The following is a 12,376-nucleotide window of genomic DNA, read 5'->3' as shown; positions in this document are numbered from 1 at the left end:
CCAGAAATCTCCATACTGCTTTTAATATGGGCCGCACCAAATTGCAGTCCCACCAGCAATGTACAAGCGTACAGTTTTCCCCACATCCTCGCCAGCACTTGTTATTGTTTGACTTCATAATGGCTGTCAATCTTACTGGAGTGAGATGGTATCTTAGGGTGGTTTTGATTTGCATTTCTCTGACTGCTAGAGATGGTGAGCATTTTTTCATGTACTTGTTGATTGATTGTATGTCCTCCTCTGAGAAGTGTCTGTTCAGGTCCTTGGCCCATTTGTTGATTGGATTATTTGTTATCTTATTGTTTAATTTTTTGAGTTTTTTGTATACTCTGGATATTAGTGCTCTATCTGAAGTGTGAGGAGTAAAAATATGTTCCCATGATGTAGTCTGCCCATTTACCTCTCTTATTGTTTCTCTTACTGAGAAAAAACTTTTTTCTTGTTATTAATTCTTGTGCTATAGGTGTCCTATTAAGGAATTTGAAGACAGACCCCATAATATGTAGATCGGAGCCAACTTTTTCTTCTATCAGATGCAGAGTGTCTGACTTGATATCAAGCTCCTTGACCTATTTTGAGTTAACTTTTGTGCATGGAGAGAGAAGGGGATTCAGTTTCATTTTATTGCATATGGGTTTCCATTTTTCCCAGCACCATTTGTTGAAGATGCTATCCTTCCTCCATTGCATACTTTTAGCCCCTTTATCAAATATAAGATAGTTGTAACTTTGTGGATTAGTCTCTGTGTCCTCTATTCTGTACCATTGGTCCACTCGCCTGTTTTGGTACCAGTACCATGCTGGTTTTTTTACTATTGCTCTGAAGTATAGTTTGAAATCTGGTATCCCTATGCCACATGATTCACACTTTCTGCTTAGTGTTGCTTTTGCTATTCTGGGTCTTTTATTTTCCATATGAATTTCATGATTGCTTTATCTATTTCTACAAGAAATGCCATTGGGATTTTGATTGGCATTGCATTAAACCTATAGAGAACTTTTGGTAATATTTTGATGATGCTAGTTTTGCCTATCCATGAACAGGGTATATTTTTCCATCTTCTAAGATCTTCTTCTATTTCTCTCTTTAGGGTTCTGTAGTTTTCATTGTATATATCTTTCACATCTTTTGTTAGGTTGATTCACAAGTATTTTATTTTGTTTGAGGATATTATGAATGGGGTGTTTTTCCTCAATTCCATTTCAGAAGTTTTGTCACTGATGTACAGAAATGCCTTTCATTTATGCGTTTTGATTTTATATCCTGCCACTTTGCTGAATTCATTTATTAGTTCTAGTAGTTTCTTTGAAGACCCTTTTGGGTCTTCTAGATATAGAATCATGTAGTCTGCAAATAATGATAATTTAAGTTCTCCTTTTCCTATTTTTATGCCTTTAACTTCTTTCATCTGTCTAATTGCTCTGGCCAGTGTTTTGAGAACTATATTGAATAGAAGTGGTGATAGAGGACATCCCTGTCTTGTTCCAGATTTTAGAGGGAATGCCTTCAATTTTTCTCCATTCAGAATGATGCTAGCCTGAGGCTTAGCATAGATAACTTTTATAATGTTGAGGTAAGCTCCTGCTATCCCTAGTTTTTCTAATGTTTTGAACATAAAGGCATGCTGTACTTTGTTGAATGCTTTTTCTGCATCTATCAAGATGATCATATGGTTCTTATCTTTAAGTCTATTGATGTGGTGAATAACATTTATTGATTTCCATATATTGAACCAGCTTTGCATCCCAGGGAGGAATCCTACTTGATATTGGTGCACAGTTTGTTTGATGTGTTTTTGTATCCGATTCACCAAAATTTTATTGAGGATATTTGCATCTAGGTTCATTAGAGATATTGGTCTTTAGTTTTCTTTCTTTGAGGTGTCTTTGTCTGGTTTCGGAATCAAGATGACGTTGGCCTCATAGAATAAATTTGGAAGAGCTCCCTCTTTTTCTATTTCCTGAAATAACTTGAAAAGTATTGGTATTAATTCTTCTTTAAACATTTTGTAAAACTCTTCTGTATACCCATCCGGTCCTGAGCTTTTCTTGGTTGTCTTTTGATTGCTTCTTTTATTTCATCCATTGATATTGGTCTGTTCAAATTGTGTGTATCCTCCTGACTCAGTCTGGGCAAATCATATGACTTAAGAAATTTATGAATGTCTTCACTATCTTCTATTTTATTGGAATATAGGTTTTCAAAATAATTCCCAATTATCTTCTGTATTTCTGTAGTATCTGTTGTGATATTGCATTTTTCATCCCATATATTAGTAATTTGAGTTCTCTCTCTTCTTCTCTTCATTAGCATGGCTAAGGGTCTGTCAATCTTATTTATTTTTTTGAAGAACCAACTTTTAATTTTCTCATTTTTTTCAATAGTTTCTTTTGTTTCAATTTTGTTGATTTCCACTCTGATTTTAATTATTTCTTGCCTTCTGCTACATTTGCTGTTGTTTTGCTCTTCCTTTTCTAGGGCTTTGAGATGAAGTGTGAGCTCATTTATTTGTTGTTTTTTTTTTCTTTTTTTGAGGAATGACCTCCAGGCAATAAATTTCCCTCTTAAAACTGCTTTCATTGTGTCCCATAGATTGCGATATGTTGTGTCTGTATTTTCATTTATCTCTTAGAATTTTTTGACTTCCTCCTTTATGTATTCTGTAACCCATTGATCATTCAGTAACATATTGTTCATTTTCCATATGATGTAGGATTTTTACTTCCTTCTTTTATCATTGATTTCCAGTTTCATTCCATTATGATCAGATAAAATGCATGTTATTATCTCCACCCCTTTATATTTACTGAGGGTAGCCCTATGGCATAATATATGGTCTATTTTTGAAAAGGATCCATGTGCTGCTGAGAAAAAAGTATATCCACTTGATAATGGTTGATATTGTTTTTCATTTCTTCCTCGTGTAGTGTTTTGCTCAAGATGCTTTGCAATGCTGGTTTTCTGGCTGCAAATTCTTTTAACTTTTGTTTATCATGAAAGATTTTTAATTAGTTGTTGTACCTCAAGCTTAATTTTGCTGGATACAAAATTCTTGGTTGGCATCCATTGTCTTTCAGTGTTTAAAATGCGTTGTTCCAGGATCTTCTGGATTTCAGTGTCTGTGATTAAAAATCCCTTGTTAACCTTATTGGTTTACCCCTGATTGTATTCTGCCTCCTTTCTCTTGTAGCTTTTAATATTTACTCTTTGTTCTGTATATTGGATATCTTCATAACAATGTGTCTTGGCGTTTGTCTACTGTGAGTTTGTATGCTCGGTGTCCTGTTTGCATCTACAATTTGTATATCCGTTTCCTTTTTCATTTCTGGAAAGTTTTCTATAATTATTTCATTCAGCAGGTTGCTCATTCCCTTGGTTTGAACCTCTATAGCTTCCTCTATCCTGGTGACTCTTAAGTTTGGTTTTTTAATGTTATCCCATATCTCTTGGATGTTTTTCTCGTGATTTTTTACCAGCCTTTCTGAGATGGCTAGACTCTTTTCAAGATGATACGTTTTGTCTTCATTATCTGACATTCCGGCTTCTACATGCTCCACTCTGTTACTGATACTCTCATTTGAGTTTTTAATTTGGTTTATAGTTTCCTTCATTTCTAGAATTATTGTTTATTTTTTTATAATCTCTATCTCCTGATAAAAACGCTTATTGGCTTCTTTTATCTGTTTATGTAATTCATTTTCAATGTGTTCTTTCACTGTTTGAATTTGCTGTCTATATCCTCTTTAAGGTTCCATTCCATCTGATGCAGGTATTCCTTGAGTTCTTTATTTGACCATTTTTCTGATGCCTCTAGGTCCTCCTGAATATTTAGGCTGTCCTGCATTGTTTGTACTCCTTTTCTTCCGTGCTTTTTCATGCTGCTCATGTTACTTCTTGTTCTGTTTGACTACTGAGTTACTGTTTACTCCTATATATTTATTTGATGCTTGGGAGGAAAGGTATTAGAAGGGAAGGGAAGAAGTCACTAAAGAGAATGAGAGTAAGCAGATAGAATTCAAGGAAGGGGGAATAAAGAAATTGAAAGAAATGAAAAGACAAAAGAAAAAAATAGAAAATAAAAACAGAAAAAAATTTAAAAAATAAAAAACAATTAAAATTTAAGAAATAATAAAAAAAATTTAAAAAATTTAAAAACTAAAAAAATGAAAATGAAAAAAAAACAAATAATAATAAAAAAAATAAATGCAGTTAAAATTTTATTAACTTCTCTTCCAGTAGGTTGATCTGTGCCCACCAGGCCAAGCTTCTCCTCTCAATACACGGGAACCAATCACTGTGGAGCAGCTCCTCCTCCCAGACTGGGCGGGTCTCCAATCCTGAGTGCCTAGGTCCTTCTCTTGTGTCTAGTCACTTCCTCACTTTTCCTCTAGCCAGGCCCCACTCACAGGTGATGCTCACCACAATACTGACTACATGCCAGGTGTGCTGCTCCCCAGAGCCCTATTTTCTTGAATGAATGGGCACACTCTCCCTGCTTGCCATTCCCTCAGACCCTAAGTTTGTGAAGCTTGGGGCTGAGAACCCTCAGTGAATTTTGCTTGCCTTCCGGTAGCCATGGCCTCGGTAGCTGGTGCAAGAGACTTCAGTTGTCAGCACTGGTGGGAGCGGTAGCCGGGGGTTTCACGCTGTGGGTCCTGCGCCAATCCTGATACCCTGGGTCTGACTATCACACTCATGGGAGAGCTGGGAGGGGCCCTTAAGGTTTCCCCACTGTGTGGAGAGGGAGCACTAGGGGGTTACACAGCTGTTGACGCCAGTTCAATGAAGTTATTTCCTTTGCTGCATTCTGGTGACGTCAGTTCTCTGCCATGGTTGTATCCCATGCAAATGGTGACAGTTCATTCCCTTTGCCCGGTGACCAATGCAATGGGTGGCTCCTGACTGGCTCTCCCAAGCCCCATCTCAATCCTGTGGCCACTGCCTATGAAGGTTGGGTTGGTATTAACCTTTGCAGGTTCAGAAGGGCCGACCAGTTGTTTCAGCGGGATCATTTAGTGCTGAGTCACAGCAGTTTGTCTGTGAGACGTAGGTGAACAGGAGCTTGAATTCAGCCAATTCGGGCTTGGTGTGTGTTCTGAGAGGCCCAGATGGTTCGCCCCAGATCCACATCAGCTCAGCAATGCCTAGTGATCCTGAGCAAACAGCATTTAGATTGTTTACGACTCCCTATGCCTGTGCAGCTGAAGAGGTCAGAGACTTGATCTCTCTGTGCCCGCCACCATGTTGGATCTATTTATTAAATTATTAATAATGAAAACAACACAAATATATTGAGATCTTGGTGAATAAATATTTCTGGACTTTGGGTTATGTAAACCATTTTCTGTTTTTTTTCCACATTCTCAAGTTTCCTTAATGAACATATACTATTTTATAAGCAGGACAAATATTGAAAATAATACTAAATCATGGATATAGAATCTATGTCAAGAGTAATGGGAGGAACTATTATAATTTGCAAGCATCTAAGGCAAACTGGATTTGGGACTAAGAATTTAAAACACTTTTATTGATTTTTAAAGTCATTCATCCAAAGATAATTATAACAATCCAAAACAGTCTTCTTTTTGAAAGTGAAGATGTTGTGCTAAATTTTTTGTTTCAGTCACTCTTTGTGTTAGTCAGCTTTCTGTTGTTGTGACAAAATACATGAGAAAAATAAACTTAGAGGAGGAAAAACTTATTTTGGCTCAGGGTTTCAGAATTTCAGTCCATGGTCACTTGTCTCAGTTGTTTCTGGGGCTGTGGTAAGATAAAACACCATGAGGAGAGAGTGGCAGAGCAAAACTACTCACCTCATGATGACCAGGAAGGAGGGGGTCAAGGAGGGAGGAAGGGCCAGGGACAAAAATATACCCCCCAAAGTCCTGCCCCCAGTAACCCAACTCTTCTAACTAGGCCCTACTTCCTAGGTCATGAGGCCCATGCCCTTGGGAAGAGATTAAAGCAGTTATTATGGGGTGATTTTCTTACTCAAAGAGTGAGTTTGTTGTAAAAGCAGGTTTGGTCCTCTCGTGCTCTTGCTTTCACCCTCATCTGCCTCCCATCTTTTAGCAAGAAGGCCCTCACTAGATGACACTCTCATGCTCTTAAAATTCTCTGCCTCAAGAGCAATAAGCCAAATGAATTTCTGTTTGTCATAAGTTACCCATTCTGCAGAATTCTAACATACCTGCATAAAATGAACTAAGATAGTCTCCAAAGACAATCTTTAAATAATCTTCAGAGTGGTTTGTCCAAGCCACCACTAAACCCAAAACAACTTGTTTTATAGTTATTTACTTTGTTTCTTTAATCCAGCACAAACTTTTTTAATAACAGGATTTTGTGAAGGTGTTGGGTTAATTATTCATCAGGCTATATTAGGCTCTGGATTTTTCAGATTTACCCTTCATGATATCATTTGACTTTATATAAATTAAGCCTAAGAGTTATACATGAAAACTTTTAGACATAGTCCATTTAAGAGATAGCATATAAATACTGGTGTATCACAAACAGGAAGAGACCTGACATCTGGTTTACCAAGTTAGAGATACTAAACTTGATCACTGAAACAGAATGATGATAGCTTGATCCTCTGTTGTCATCTATTTTCCATTTTTCTAAAATAATTAGTGGTATCATTCTGCAGCACTATTTGAATATCCAGTTTCCCACTCACAGATCATAGTTTGTTTAACAGCAATTGTTAAAACTTGTCTAAAGCAATAATTGGATTACAGTTTATGAATGGGATTGTTCTTATTTTTATCCTGAAATATGTATATTAATGAAATAATGGGCTGGGATTCTTTGCCAAATCTTGGAGACATATTATCCCAAGTATATTAAAATATTTCAGAACTGGTTCAGGACTAACACTGATTATCCATAATTATGTCATCCTGGAGGAACTCATAGTGGGGCACTGGCTATGTGTAGAAGTAAGTGTAGAAGTAAGCTGATCGTCAGGTTGACTCTATTGATATACACTAATATCAGCTCATTGGTGACAGAATGATAAATGTGTCAGTATCAAGTTTTTTCCTAGTTTGTTGTCATTGTCATGTACACATGTACATTTATTTGAATATGTTCAAATTTCTATGTCATAGTCAGTATTATTGTAAAATTATTTTAATAATCCATCAATTGACAATTTTATTAGACCTTTCTCAATGTTTTAGAGTTGAAATATTGGACTGTAACAAAGATTTGCTATCTAGTCATTGAAATCATTCACTTTCTTAAGATTTTATGAAGGTTTAAAAATTCTACTAAATATTTCCATCACTTTTTCACTAGTGTCACTTTGTTTAATCCAATGTGATTTGGATGGAATGGTTGGGGACATAAAAATAAATAATTTTAGTACAGTGTTGTCAGCACAGTATTTTATTATGCATCTTTTTAACATATTTAAACCTTTAGAATTGCCTATTATTGCATAATAAAGCCTAATCAATTTGATTTTGCAGCAAAAAACTATGATTTTATTTTTAATTTTCAACTTATGTACTAAAGTTTGTCCTTGTGAAAAACCATTTCATCTCTGAATTCTTTTTCAATACAGAAGAACAAGGTTAACAATCTTGCCAAAAGTTTTCGTCTGGCTAAAGTGTTTCTTTTGTTTTTCAGTTACAAGACTTCCACAGAAGCAATGCGTTCTTTGACTTTCACTGCAGAATGAAGCAAGTCAATTAATATTCAAAAATGAGCTTAAGTATCTATTTTCTAACACACTTTGATCTACAAAGTAGGCAAATACTGTTCAAAGAATACATTCCTACCAATTATTCTACCTGCCTTTTTATATGGTGAATGCATTATTTTATTATTACTATTCCCATTGCTCTCTGGTGCAATGCAGCACAGTATGTCATTTGGGAATAGGATGTGAGATGCAGACCTTCCTCTTATAAGATAGAAGAAAGCCAATTGCAAAAAAAAATAAAGTAAAATAAAATAAAATAAAAAATAAAGGATATGAGGCAAGAGAACTGGCGTGATCTCTTGATCTTCTGTACCTTCCCAGGAAAATCAATTTAAGAAACATTATGTATGGAAGTGAAGGGGTATCTGTTTCTATGACCTCCTCAGGAAGTCTTGGTGGCCCCCACGGAGAATCCATGTATATTTCATGCTCAAAGTGACCTTTTATTGCAGTAACAGTAATTTCTCACCATGTGTTGTCTTTAATAGATGTATTATTTGATTTTTGAAATTCAATACACATGTTATTGCAGAAAGCCTTGGGCTGCAAGATTAGAATCTGTGAATTCTAAGAATTTACCTTAGCTTAATAATCAATCTCTTTCTTCCCCCTGAAAGGATTTTATTCATTAATAATATCATTCTTTTTCCTCATATAAGGATTCTTAATTGTGAAACAACAGCAACTTTTCAGAGGAACTTTTCAGAGTAGAAAAAATAAATGAGGAGGATATTTGGCCTCCTCTCCTTCCCCCCAAAAGACTGGAAAATCAGGCTTATAAAATAGTCAAAATCCAATGTTCAAGTGACTCTAAAGAGAACTAAAGGGACAAAGAAGGAAGAAATGAAAGAGAAGGGAAGGAAAAGGAAAGGGAAGGAAGAAAGAAAGAAAAGAAGGAAGGAAGTACCTCAAATTACCAGTTAAGGCCATTTCACAGGAATAGACTTACTAGCACTTATCCACCACAAGACAATCAGATTGTTGATGCTCCTGTTATCACCATAAAGATTCTTTTACTGCACTGTTCTATTTTCTATTGCTATAACAAAATAACAGAGACTGGGTACTTTATAAAGAAAAGAAATTTATTTAGTTTACAGATTTGGAAGTTGAGAATGCAAAGTTGAGCAGCCCCATCTGCTTGGCTCTGGTGGGGGCTTTCCAGCTGCATTGCAACATGGCAGATGAAATCAGGGTGGGAGTGTATGTGAGTGAGAAAGGATGTCACATGTCAAGACAGGAATCAAGAGGGATTTAAAGATTAGGCTTACTGTTTATATAAGAATTTGCTCTCAAGGAAGTAAATGAGGATCCCAGGAGAACTACATTAATCCTTTCTGAGGGCAGCACTCCCAATGACCTAACTACCTTTCACTGGCCTCACTGCTTAACAGTGCCTCCAAACATCACCCCACTGAGGTCCAAATTGCCAGCATGTGAACTTCTAGGGTACATACTTAAACCATATTAAAGCCATAACTTCCATCATGTATCTACCTTTATGCTATTTCTTCGAGAATCAACATCCTAGGCAAATGTAGATCCTAATTCATAGGCCTACATTGAAAGCTAAGGTATTGGAGGCAGAATTCTGACTCCTCACAAGACCTACACCATTGAGTAATACACCAAAGGAATGGTGGCACAAAGTCCAAATAGCAGATGTCCACCAGACTCCACTTCAGTTATGAGGCATGAGGTAAAACATACTTTGGTTCATTACTTCAATATTTACTGAGCAGCTCTTACATACGAAATTGTATTAGAGACTGAAGATAAAATGAACAAAACTGGAGATGATTTTTGTATTCATGGGTCCTTCTGGAATAAGTAAAAGGTATTGTTGATTTAAATATGCTTCAGAATATGCTGTAGGATTGAGTAGTTATCCAACAGTCAGGCAGGATAATACGAATTTATGATGCAAAAATCAAAGGAATTGAAACTCAGGGATAACTCAAGACAACACTAATGATTTGATGAAAATAAAGCACCATTTCTAAGTATTGAAGTAGTTCCAATGATCTGTATTTGTGCAAATAGGATTTCAATGAACATCTTATTAGAATTTGAACTTGTCAATTTTAGCAAATTTTAATAACTGAACATATTACTCATGAGACATTTTTAGTTAAGGTAAAAATCTGTGGAATTGTAGATGATTCATTCTTACTCAGCTCACAAAGGATCCATGGAATACATTTAGAGAGTTTCTTATCTATTTGATTGTAGTGATATATACAAAGAAAAGGAGTCTTGAGACCTAGAATTTGAAACTTGTTGAGAGTCTGTATTTGAATAAGTTGGATTGATTTTTCCTGTTTGTCTGTGTGTGTAATTCTCATGTGATCCAGACCACCGAGGTAGAGACCTGTGCCTGTATAAGTGAAGAAAAAAGGGGATGGAGATGGGAAATTGGCACCTTCTACCTGGGGTGGAAAGAAAAAAGGACACTTCACAGAAGCAGAGATGGTTGAGGTGAGCAAGCCACAGTCTCTCTCCTAGGGATTAACAACCATGCCCAAATGCAGAATTAGCATCAGAAATATATAAAGATATTATAATCCCTAGAAAATATATTTAAATGTCAATTCAAATATGTAAAGTATATCAGTTTAAAAATATGTAAAACTATTCATAATTAACTGCAGAAATACATATAGTCAATGAGGCATTAAAAATATTCTCCTCACTAAAGACAAAATAATTGTCCATTGAAATCAAGAGATGTTCACACTTTTAAATAATCAGGTGCTTTGTAAAAAATGATAAGGAGGAAATACCATCACCTAAAGGGATTTTTATAAAGTATTTTGTGCATCTGTATATATATCTACAGCCATAGATACATAAACATACCTACTTACAGTACTTATATAAATATAAATGTGTATGTTAGCCTGCCAAAATATTGTTAGTATTTCCCTCTGGCTTGAGCTAGTATTTTATTTTAATTTTTTAATTAATTAAGTACTTAGTTTTAATTGGGTATATATGACAGCAGAATTTTAAACCTATGCTACTCTCCTCCCCCCACCATCTAAGCCTATGTAATGAGGTAAGCTGTTTTGATATCACATTATGATAGCAAGAATTTGTGCACATGTAGTAATTCCAGACTCTCCAAATTATCAATGACTTCTAAAATTTATTTCCTACCAATCTTCTATTTGTTTTACACTCCACAAGAAAAAAAATCAAACAAAAATTCACCCAGATTGTATTTTTAAATTACTATGATACTAGCTTAAGTCATAAAATCAATGGTTTGAATAATTTTATTAACCCCCTGTCAATAAGAGGAGAGAGAGAGAGAGAGAGAGAGAGAGAGAGAGAGAGAGAGAGAGAGAGAGAGAATGAGAATGAATTATATTTCCAATATATGATCAGGGTAGAGCGTTAATGTTAGATGATTTCATAGCAAAATCATAATTTTAACTCAATGCTAGAATTTTTTTTTTCTGTTATGGGATTCTTTCCTCAGCACTCCATTTTAAATATTCATTCTTTTTATTTTTATTCATTTAAATTTTATTTTTAATTGATAAATATCTATAGATACAGTCCAAGGTGTAATGATCAAATCAGGATATTCAGCATATCTATAATTTATCCATTTGTGCTTTATTCATGATGAAAACATTCAAATTCCTCTGTGATGTTTAATCTTGATTGTCAATTTGCTTGGATTAAAAGATACCTAGAAAATTGGCAAAGCACATTTCTGGGTGTGTGTATGAGGTGTTTCCAGAGAAGACTGGCATAGGTCAGCAAATTGTGCAGAATGTGGACAGCACCATTTAATAGGCTGGGGCCCAGGTGGAAGCATTGTGTGTGTACTTGAGCCTGTAGGTTGTGTATTTTTGCTGCTGCTATTGTATGTGAATATTTTACTCCACACTTTCAGCCTTTGAGCAGGGACTTGTGCCAATGGCTCTCCAGTGGATGTCAGGTCATCAGACTCTGACTGGGGCTGCATCACTGGTCTCTCTTTCTTATTCTGAAACTTCTAGCTTGTATGACAGAGCATCTACTATTGTTCAAAATACCAATGATATTCTTCACAAGAATAGGAAAAAAATTCTAGAACTTGTATGAAACCACAAAATCCTCTTCCTGGAGGTGATTGTGATATACAATTTTTCTCATGCTTTAGTATGTCAGAATCACAGGAAGTGTCCACAAAATAAAATGTCCTTTGACTTTCTGGGAAGGGACAAGCAATTTGCATTTCTAAAAAGTTTCCAGGTGATACTCTTGCTGCTGGTTTTTGGACACTACACTATTTTTAGAACTGCTGTGTAAAGCATTTATAATCAGATTTTAGAGTGCCTACCAATAACCTATGTCCTTGTATAAAAAAACAAGTTCCTGAGCTTTTATCCCAAATATTCTGAACCAATCAGTTTAGTGTGGGTTCCACAAATTAACATTTTAAAAAATCAATTGAAATAAATCTTTTGCACATGACCTGAGGATCACACCTTGCTTAGTGCTGGGAACTATTGGTCTGTGGTGGAGGCAGATATAAAATTAATAATTATATAAAAATTTGTCTAATTTGAATTTTAATAAGAGCTCAAATAAGTACAGGTGCTTTTTGAACAAGTGGTGAGCTCAGAGATGAGGCTATTTAAATTATTTTTTGGAGAAAGCATC

The 12,376-nt window shown here is 35.4% G+C and overlaps 1 long non-coding RNA gene across 2 annotated transcripts in view; it reads left to right on the top strand.

The window, feature by feature from the left end:
• LOC144375325 (uncharacterized) overlaps positions 1–12,376 on the top strand; it is a 99,935-nt gene that overhangs the window by 69,740 nt on the left and 17,819 nt on the right. The window contains exon 1 of one of the 2 annotated variants that reach the window (XR_013435007.1): positions 7,660–10,195. The exons of the other annotated variant lie outside the window; for it this stretch is intronic. This is a non-coding gene — a long non-coding RNA (uncharacterized LOC144375325). Of the gene's footprint in view, positions 1–7,659; positions 10,196–12,376 lie in introns of those variants that run through there. 2 annotated transcript variants of the gene reach the window in all.

The sequence above is a fragment of the Ictidomys tridecemlineatus genome, chromosome 2 (assembly GCF_052094955.1).
Source record: "Ictidomys tridecemlineatus isolate mIctTri1 chromosome 2, mIctTri1.hap1, whole genome shotgun sequence".
In the NCBI taxonomy this organism is placed as follows: Eukaryota; Metazoa; Chordata; class Mammalia; order Rodentia; family Sciuridae; genus Ictidomys; species Ictidomys tridecemlineatus.
This window is presented reverse-complemented; position numbering and strand designations above follow the sequence as displayed.